Below are 10538 nucleotides of genomic sequence, written 5' to 3' on the forward strand. Positions count from 1 at the left end.
AAAAAAGATAAAATAACAGAATTACAATCTCTCTATATAAAAGGCTAATATGCAAAGTGTCCCCTCGGGAGTTCCACCCAGAGACCCGGAGTTCAATCGCTCGCTATGATGTGCACTGACCAACAGGGGACGGCGTGGAACAAAGGAAGGCCCAGCCAGCAGCTGGAAGGCCCTGATTACCAGTCAGGCCTAGGGACTCTATACATGCACAAATTTCATGCACCAGGCCTCTAGTTATCCTATATAATAAAAGGCTAATATGCAAATAGACTGAACAACAGAACAAAGGGAACAACCGAACAACCAGTTGCTAGGATGTGCACTGACCACCAGGGGGCGTGCACGGAACATGGCGGGCATCGGCCACGACAGTATGGTGGAGCAGGTGAGCGGAGGTGCCAGACCAAGGTGGGGCACCAGTTGCTGTCATCAGGGTGAGCCTCTGGTGGTTACTGAAAATTCTTTGCTCCTACATGCTGTGGTCCCACCTGGCACTTGCACCTGCTGCTGTCACCGGAGCCACCCACTGCCAGCGCCCAGCACTGGCCCCAATCACTCGGCACCATCAGCAGGTGCGAGCGGTGGCTGCTGGCCCCAATCGCCCCTCAGGGCTTCTCCACCTCCCCCTGCTCCTGAGGGGTGATTGGGGCAGCAGCTGCTGCTCACACCTGCTGACAGCACCAGCCCCAATCACTGTGTGCCTTCAGCGGGTGTGAGCAGGGCTGATGCTGTCAGTGCATGGGAGCGGCGGCTGCGGGAGCAGGGCTGCCAGCAGACAGGGGACCAGGGGCCACGGCGGGAGGGGCCAGGCGTGGGCGTGAGGATGGGCCGAGACCTGCCCCTGTGCCTACTGCAGCCTCGCAGCCCACAGTTCCTTACAAGGTGCACAAATTCGTGCACTGGGCCCCTAGTATAATAATAATATAACAACATTATAACAATCTTCCAATATAGATATTAACAACTGTTTCTCTTTGTTTTGTAATAATTTGAAGGAATTTTTAAGAATAAAATTTAAACAATGATTATAATAAAAATGACTTCATGAGTGCCTAGTAAGTTCTAGAGACCCTGTAGGAAATGCTTTCTACTCAATATTTTTGACAACTTTGTAAGGCAGGCATTAATCTCACTGTTCTACAATTGAGGAGACCAAGGCTGATTTGTCAAAGGTTTGTGAGCAACAAATCCTGCCCAAATCCCCGTGCTACTTCCATGAACCACACTGCATCCTTAGGAAGGCAGGGAGGAATGCAGGGACACTGGAGAGTTCTAGAATAAATTAGACACTTAAAACAAAAGAATAAAATTTAAGGGTAACCCCTTCCTGCTGTCCTCTTGTAGCAGGAAGTCTGTCTATCCCCCAATAACCTTTATTTCCACCAATGTCACCAACAAAAATGAATAAAATTTAATAAACTTTCCTCATTAATAAATGTCAAAGGTGGTGCAGCTTTACCTGTTTATAACCGCTGTTTCAGGAGCAATCTTGAGAACATTCACACCATTTTCTCTCCATGAAGAAAAGACTCCATCCCCTGACCAGCTATATTAAACGGCTAATTTGCAGTCTTTGTTTCTAAACTCTGAGCCAGTCTTTTTTACTTTTTTACCCTGTGATCTTTACTCCATGAAAATCTTACGCTTAACACAAATGTCATCTTTACATAGCGTGGTAATTGTACAAAGAATTAAAACGTTTTTGTAGAATTTGATTAGAGTAATGTAACCGTGCAGAAACTGTATTTCTTGAATATGACCATATCTGCTTTCTTTCCTTTTGATTCAAACTGGCCTCATCCGGCACCTGACTCACCTGCCTCCTTCTCTCTTGCATGACCACTCCTTCAATCATTAAGCCCTTAAAACAATGAGGTTCTAATCAGCATCAAATAATTTTAGGAACAAAGTGTTGGGTCTCTTGCCCATAAAGACAGAGATTTGATCAAACTAGAAATAACATCTAGACCTCGGTTGTATTTCAGCTCCAGGCCCAGAAAATCGGTGAAACCAGAGGAAGGGAGGCCATCGCTGACATCAGGACCAGGTACACTGATAAAACTACTCTAGTGCCGACCAACCAGTAGAGACCAGGACCCTAACTCCCTTAGTCATCATGATTGATGATTTTGCTCCTATATAACCCGTTCCCTTGAAGTTATGGGGAGCCAGGTCTTTGAGTATAAGCTTACCTGTTTCCTGGGGTAGGCCGTTTTCCAAAAATAAAACCTTACTTTCTTTGCTGCAACTCCTGTTTATGTCTTAGTGGGCTTTGATATGTGCAGGCAAATGAACCTCTTTAGTCCAGTAACAATTTTGGTGTCTAATGTGGGGTGGCCTTTTGCCTGTGGATTTGTGAACTCCTGGCCCAGGCCTGGCCACCAGGTCCCCACCTGGCAGCTGCCCAGACCTGTTGTCTTTTTTCTTTTTTTTAATCCTCACCCAAGGATATTTTTCCACTGATTTTTAGAGAGAGTGGAAGAGAAAGGGAAAGACAGAGAGAAACATCGATTGGTTGCCTCAGCCAGGGCCGGGGAGGAGCCTGCCCTTGACTGGAATCAAACCCAGGACCCTTTGGTCCACAGTCCAATGCTCTGTCCACTGAACCAAATCAGCTAGGGCCAGACTTATTGTCTTGAAGGTGGAGGCTAGATAGCAGTCCATGACCAGCTGCCCCTGACCTACGGTGCTTTTGTTTGCAGCATAGGGAAGGAGGACTTCAAAAGGTCTAGAATTGGAATTTGCTCTGGCTTTGAAAATTGAAGATGTCTTATGGGTAGGTTTCAGGGGTGACCACCCCAGGAAAACCACCCTCCCCTAAGGCTCTGGGAAACCCCAATGGGAGCTGGGAGGGAAATGGTATGTGAGAAATCTTAGAGTTTGATCTAGTCTTCTTCTCCTGGACTCAGAGAAACTTGATGGGAACCAAGAGGGAGAAAGCTTGTTTGCCAGTCTGGTGGAGGCTATAGTTTGTCACCTGTTGAGTCTGTGTCTCATCTTCTGGGAAGGGGGCCAACTCTGTGTTTCAGCAAACCCCAAAGGAGTGGGCGGCAGAAGCGGGTCCTGGCCTAACTTGAGGCAGTTGTTCACCTCATATCAACCAGACTGAGCAGACCTCATGTTCATCACCCATACCTCCCCCCAACCCAGGGAACAGTACTGAGGGTTCCAGACATAGCAGGAAGTTGGGGGTCACCCAACCACTCCTACTATCTTGTCTGTTGTGTCTGACTTGTTGCTGGCTGAACTTTAGAAAGATTCAAGGGTTGCTGAATTGTCAGATCTTGTAACTATGTGTTCCCTGTCTTTGTGTGTGTGTGTGGATTGTTTAATCCTAGGATTTATTTAAAATTGCTCAAGCTAAAAATGTCATTATTTTGATTGATAAAGACCTTAGTAACATGGGCAATTCTATCTCTGTACCCCAGTATTGCTCTCTGGGCTATATCCTACAGAAGTGGAGTATTTTTAGCTATGAACCTATGAAAGAAAAAAAAAAGGAGGCAAAATAAAACAGACATTAACGTGGTTAGGACAAAGGTTTCAGTATAGCACTACCAAAGGCTGTATGGGGCCAGTTTCACCTCCTGTTGGCCTGTTAAGATTAAAGGGCCTCAAACAAGTCTGCTCTATTTACACCAGTGTAGAGAACGTTAAAAGACTGTGAGAAAGAGATTATAATGAGAAAAACCTGACCAGCAATTGCTAGGGGCATTAGTCAGGCTGGTTAAATCAAGTTAAAGATTAAATAACTTGGCCAGGGTCTCTTGGCTTGACCTCTCACAGGGGACCCAAAGTCTTTTTACTCAAGAGTGGGAAAATGGTCAGGGTATGAAAAAGAGAATTTTCCAGGACTTCTTGAAATGGAAATTCCTGAACTGTGGTACAAAAACCCATGGTGAAGCCCTGACTCAGATTACAATTAGATGAAAGAATATGAAAATGTAAGGATTGATAAGATTAGGAAAATTGAAACGTTTAAACAGGCTCTGTGTTCAAGTTGTGTCAAATTCAATTGATTGCATTTCTGTTACCTGATTGTATTAAAAACAACTGTCCTTGTTTTACAAATGAAGTCTTAACAGGGCCAGAAATGTGGCTCCAGAAACAATTCAAAGCCCACCAATTCTTTTTACCTTCCCAAACCCTCCTCTATTCATCTCAAAAGCTTATAAATAATTGATTTTATGAAACAAGTCCTTCTAGAAGGAGCTTGCATTTCTTTCCTCTTATTTTTTATTTTATTTTACTGATTTGAGAGAGAGAGAAGAAGGGAGAGAGAAAAAGAGAGAGTTTGAGAGAGAGAGAGATTTGTTGTTCCACTTATTTATGCATCCATTGGTTGATCCTTGTGTGTGCCCTGACTTGGATTGAACTTGAAACCTCCGCATATAGCGAGGACATTCTAACCAACTGAGCTACTCAGCCAGATCAGGAGCTTTCATTTCTTTCCCTGTACCTTTGAGATGTAAACACCTAGTCTTCTCCAAGAACTCTTATCTGAGCCATCTTTTAAGATGCAAGTTTTGCCGGGCTGGCATGGCTCAGTGGTTGAGTGTCGACCTATGAACCAGGAGGCCATGGTTAGATTCCAGTAAAGGGCACATGCTCAGGTTGTGGGCTCAATCCCCAATAGGGGGTGTGCAAGGAAGTATCCAGTCAATGACTCTCTCTCTCATCATTGATGTTTCTATGTCTCTCTCCCTCTCCCTTCCTCTCTGAAATCAATAAAAAATATATTAAAAATAAAAAAATTAAAAAATGCAAGTTCCAGGGAGATAATTCTTATTAAAAGGAAAAAAAAATTAGCCATCTCAGCAGATCAATTTAATTTATTCCAGCTGTTCTTTTCTAAATTAGTGAGTTTTGCTTTATGGTATTTGTCTCATAGATAAAATATCTGTGTGTGTGTCAATCTGTATGATCATGTGAGCTGTGGTATTTTCTACCTCTGGATGGCATTGTTTTTTTAAAAAGTTATTAAATTGGCTTAAACAAATAAGTGCTTATATGAGAATTTTTAAAACTATAACAAAAATAACCAAAATGATTTTTAGAATCATGAAACATGGGAAAATACTTGATATTAAAGCTGGTTTGAGTTTGGTTTGGTTAAGTAGGCGTATCTTTAGAATCATCATTCTAATATATAAAAACTCAGGGTCCATAACATCAAAAACGACCGAAGACTCGACAGATTAGAAGTCAGTCCTGCACTCAGTGCTGGGTTGCCGTGGTGATCCAGCACTGACTGCCCAGGGGACTGTGGATCAGGCCTGAAGAGAGGCCTAAAGAGAGAGAGGCAGGGTCTGATCCATAGCCTCCATGGCAGCTGATCAGCACTTGTCTCTCTCTTTCTCTCCGGGCCTGGCCAGCAGCCATACCTCTCTTTCTCTCCAGCCTCTGATGGGGCTGCTGATCAGCCCTGCCTCTCTGATCAGGCCCAGAGATAGGCCTGGAGATGCTGACTGGCATAGAAACCGACCAATCAGAAGCAAATCTGGGTGAAGTGCCAGGAGCCAATGGCTGCCTAGGAGGCGGAGCTTTTTAATGCTGACTGGCATAGAAATCGACCAATCAGAACCAAATTGGCCGGCAGGGGAGGGCAGTTGGGGGGCGAGAGCAGGCCTGCAGGGGACGGCAGTTGGGGGGCGAGAGCAGGCCTGCAGGGGAGGGCAGTTGGGAGCAAGATCAAGCCAGCAGGGGAGGGTAGTTAGGAGTGATCAGGCCGGCAGAGGCAGTTGGGGCTATCAGTCCAACAGGGGAGAGCAGTTAGGGGCAAGATCAGGCAGGCAGGCAGAGGGGTTAGGGGCAATCAGGCAGGCAGGCAGGCGAGTAGTTAGGAGCCAGTGGTCCCGGATTGTGAGAGGGATGTCCCAGAATGGAGAGGGTGCAAGCCAGGCTAAGGAAATTCCCCCCCCCCATATGAATTTTGTGCACTGGGCCACTAGTTTTCTAATAAAAAGATTTGGCTAAAGCCCTCTGAACTAGTGTTCCATTTTTTCTCCCATCCATCCTTTGCCTTGGAATTAAACTTTTTTTTTTTTCTTTTTTCTGAGCCCTGCAATTGTAGACCCCAGCTAGAGCACATGAATGTAAACTTCAGAGAAGTCATCACAACAGCTCATGCTTAGATAGTTCTGGAAACTGATGCTGTGTAAGCCACACAGAGAGATTGGTTGAGCTGGTGTCAGGATGTTCATCAGGGCTGTTTGGACTTCAAATCAGGGGAATCTGTTGGATTGTCAGCAAAAATGAAGCTCTTAGCCTTTTATCTACTGTAGAGGTCTTCTCAACTGAGTCTTCAAAACTCAGAGACTAGCCCAGCCAGCATGGCTCAGTGGTTGAGAGTCGACCAGGAACCAGGAGGTCATGGTTCGACTCCCAGTCAGGGCACATGCCCGGGTTGCAGGCTCCATCCCCAATAGGGGATGTGCAGGAGGCAGCCAATCCATGATTCTCTCTCATCATTGATGTTTCTGTCTCTCTCTCCCTTCCTCTCTGAAATCAATAAAAATATATTTTTTAAAGGCTCAGAGACTACAGTTTGCTCTGATTATTACTTATAGTCAGGCATCCTGGCCTACTTCTCCCATTGCTGTGGTCCCTGCTTATAAATTGAGCACCTAGAATGCCTCCTCTAAGGCTCAGGGACCATAGCAGAAGAGGTGTGTGAGATTGTAAGAGCCAGATAAGAGGAGCATGATGGACAGACAATCCAGTGCCTCTCAGAGGACTTGGATGATGTAGCCACCATGGCTTGCCTAGCTCCCAGCAGCTGCCATATATATATATATATATATATATATATATATATATATATGCCCATTGCACGAAGATTAGCGCAATAGGCCTTCCTTCCCCGGGCTGCTGGCACTGGTTTTCCTCTGGTACCCAGGACCCAGGCCTTTGGTCCGGCCACAGCGGAGAAGCCAAGCCTCTTCAGTCTTCAGTCTTCACTCAGGCTGGAGTCTTCAGTCTGTGCTCTGCGCCTGCGTATGCAAATTAACCGCCATCTCTGCCCACTGCAGCCTGCTTCCTTTTACACAGGAGAGAAGGACGTCCGCCCAGGAGGTCCTTCCCTATGCGACTTCAGAAGAGGCCCAAGATGTTGGGGAAATGCCCAACAGGCAACAATGGGAACAACACAAACGGAAGGACTCCAGGAGCCTGTGAGTCAGCTGTGGCTGATGGAGCTGCGGAGAGAAGGCATGCCCAGGGCAGCCACTGTTCCCCATTTGGGAAAGTTCTAGGTGCTAGAATGTTCTTCCTTAGGCTGCATGAGATCTCCCCAGGGCTAAGGAGGGAAGCAATTAGGATCCAGAGCCTCAGAAAAAGACATAAAGGTGAAGAGAGAAAAAACACAAGCGAGCAGGAGCCAGTGCCCATGCATAGCAGCTATAACTGCCTCAGTTCGGCCTTAGCCCTGGATTCTAGCTCCAGCATCCCCCCACCCCCCCAACCCCCCTCACCTCCTCATCCCCCGACTCTCCCCCGCCCCCCAGAGCCTCTAGGGTTCTACAATGTGTGATTGGGCCTTGTACACGGAGCAACAACACATGTGTGCATGTGCAGGGGAACTGTCATCCCCCTCTGGGAGATGCCACCCACCCAGAGGAGCCCAGATGGCCTGGAAGCTGGCGGGACAGCCGGGCAGTTTGCACCCAGGCGCCCAGTGGCCAGCCAGGCAAGCAGCCTTCCCAGAGGGGGCCTTCTCATCAGGTAGGAGCTGCCCTGATGAACATGACCAAGTGTCCCGGGGAGAGGCCCAGGGCCCCGAGGAATCAATCCCATAACTCCTGGCCGATTCGTAGAAAAAAAATGCACGAAACCTAGATTTGCTAGGGAGGGTGTGAGACCATCATTTTATTAACCGTCCCTGTGCAAGTCAACAGGGACCCGCTTCCTAGGAGTCATCGGAGCTGGTGAACTCCCACTCCGACTCGGACTCCGACTGCGACCCCGACCCGGAGGTGCTGGCAACCGCTTCCGCTGGCCCGGCCGCGGCTTTCTCCATCTTCTGCAAGCAGGACGCGAGGTAGTCCTTCAGCTCCCACAGCGTGGACAGCTTCAGGGTGGCCAAGTCCACGTCCATCCTGTTGTTGCTGATCTTCTTGAACTTGGGCTCCCGGGAGCGAAGGATGCGCACCAGGCCGCCCAGCTTCTTTTCGGGGAGCTTGCCGAGGTCCCGGGCGAGCTGGCACTTGTCCTTGTGGGTCAGGTACCGGAGTCTGTCCTTGGCGTGGGACTCCGCCAGCGTGGTCTTCGGTTGCTGGGGCACCAGGGATTGCTTCTGCCGGAACTCGCGCTGCTTCTCGCTCGTTGTGCTGCTGCTGCTGCGGCTGCCCTTGGCACTGGCGGGAAGCAGCTCCTTGGCCAGGCTTTCGGTCTTCTCGGCTTCCTTTTGCTTCGCCTCCTTTTCTTGCTTCGCCTCCTTTTCTTGCTTCGCCTCCTTTTCTTTCTTCGCCTCCTTTTCTTTCTTGGCCTCCTTTTCTTGCTTCGCCTCCTTTTCTTTCTTGGCCTCCTTTTCTTTCTTCGCCTCCTTTTCTTGATTCGCCTCCTTTTCTTGCTTCGCCTCCTTTACTTTCTTCTCCTTCTTCTCTCTCTCTCTCTTCTCTTCTGCGACCTTCCTGGCCCGCGTCACGGCCATGAGCTGCTCCTCCACGAGCCGAAACTGCTTCCGCATCTCCACCACCTCGGGGGCTGGCTCCCTCTTAGTCTTCCCGGTCTTGCTGGTCGACGGTCTCTCCCGGAGGCTGCTGTCTAAGGGGTTCGCGACCGGGGGGCCGGGGGGCCCCCTGCGGGAGGGAACGGCCGTCCCGCGCGCCTTGGAGTCCTCCTGCCGCTTCTCCAGCTTCCCCGTGAAGACGTCCTGAGCCCGCCGAGCCATGACCCTCGTGGTCGGGAGGGTGGGACCCGGAGCCGTTAAGACATCAACCGGACTTGGGCAGCAAATTCCGGATCATCGCGAGACTTCCTGGCCTCTAGTTTACACGTGATTGTGCTCGTCTCCGTGGGCTACCTGATGACGTCACAAGATGAGTGCAGGCCCAGCGCCTCCACGTCCACGCGCTTGCCCCCGGGCTTCCTGTAGATGCCGCTGCAGCATCGGGGCCTCGCTGCTCTGGTCCGGTGCCGGGCGCTGCTGGGAGTCGGGTACCTCCTCGGGGGCGTCACGGGCCTGCTGCTCTCCCGCTGGGGCCCAGTTTGCTGGTCCTGGGCTCCAGCAGTCAGCAAAGGCGGCTTGTGAGTGGGGTCGATGGTTCTGCGGGAGGTGGGGTGGCTGCAATGATGGGCGGATGGCTTTGCATGGGCTGGGAGTGGGGGGGCTGGGGGCTGGGGGCTGGGGGCTGGGGGCTCGCCAGCGGGGGTGTCTGCAGTTGCTGGGGAGACATGATGGAGCTCTGGACAGTAAGGTCTTGGTGGCCTGCGCAGGCAGAATGTTCTGCTGAGAGGTGTGCATCTGTGCAGGGGTCGATGTTGGTGTGTGGTACCATAGAGACGCCAGGTTTTGCCTTCCCTGCTTCTTTCCTCCCATGTCCATGTTGAATTTACTCTTGTGTATGGTGTAAGTTGTTGGTCTAGTGACGAAACAAGTATACAAGACGAGTGTGGATGGGAGAGGTGGAAGGGGGCGACCTCAGCGAACGTACCTCAATCAGATTGAGGACGTTTTTAGCAAAGGCCAACTTAGGAGGACCCTAATTAAGTTAATAACAAGGTACCTACCTATATAATTTGTTTAAAAAATGTGGCTCGCAAAAGAAATTTCAATCGTTGTACTGTTGATATTTGGCTCTGTTGACTAATGAGTTTGCTGACCACTGGTCTAGTTTCATTTTTTTGCACATATCTGTCCAATTTCCCCAATACCATTTATTGAAGGGCCTGTCTTGACTCCATTGTATGTTCTTGCCTCCTTTGTCAAATATTAATTGAGTATAATGGCTTAGGTCGATTTCTGGGCTCTCTGTTCTGTTCCATTGGTCTATGTGTCTGTTCTTGTGCCAGTACCAGGCTGTTTTGATTACAGTGGCTTTGTAATATAGTTTGACTAGACACCCAGTGCATGAAATTCCTGCACTGTGGGGGGAGGGCGAAGAGGGGAGGAGGGAGGGGTGTCCCTCAGCCAGACCTGTGCTCTCTCGCAGTCCAGAGCCCTGGGATATCCTTAGCACTGCCAAGGAGATGGGAGAGGCTCCCACCACCACCACTGCACTGGCCAGCGGTGAGCCGGCTCAGGGCTTCTGGCTGAGCGGCACTCCCGCTGTGGGAGGCACTGACCACCAGGGGGCAGCTCCTGTGTTGAGCGTCTGCCCCCTAGTGGTCATTGCACATCAGAGAAACCAGTTGTTCTGCCATTCAGTCGATTTGCATATTAGCCTTTTATTATGTAGGAAAATCTGGTATTGTGATCCCTCCAACTTTGTTCTTTCTCAGGATTGCTATGGCTATTCAGGGTCTTTTTTTCATTCCATATAAATTTTTGGAGTATTTGTTCTAGATCAGTGAAATATGGTGTTGGTATTTTAATAGGT

This window comes from Myotis myotis, unplaced genomic scaffold (genome assembly GCF_014108235.1).
Source record: "Myotis myotis isolate mMyoMyo1 unplaced genomic scaffold, mMyoMyo1.p scaffold_m19_p_4, whole genome shotgun sequence".
NCBI lineage: Eukaryota > Metazoa > Chordata > Mammalia > Chiroptera > Vespertilionidae > Myotis > Myotis myotis.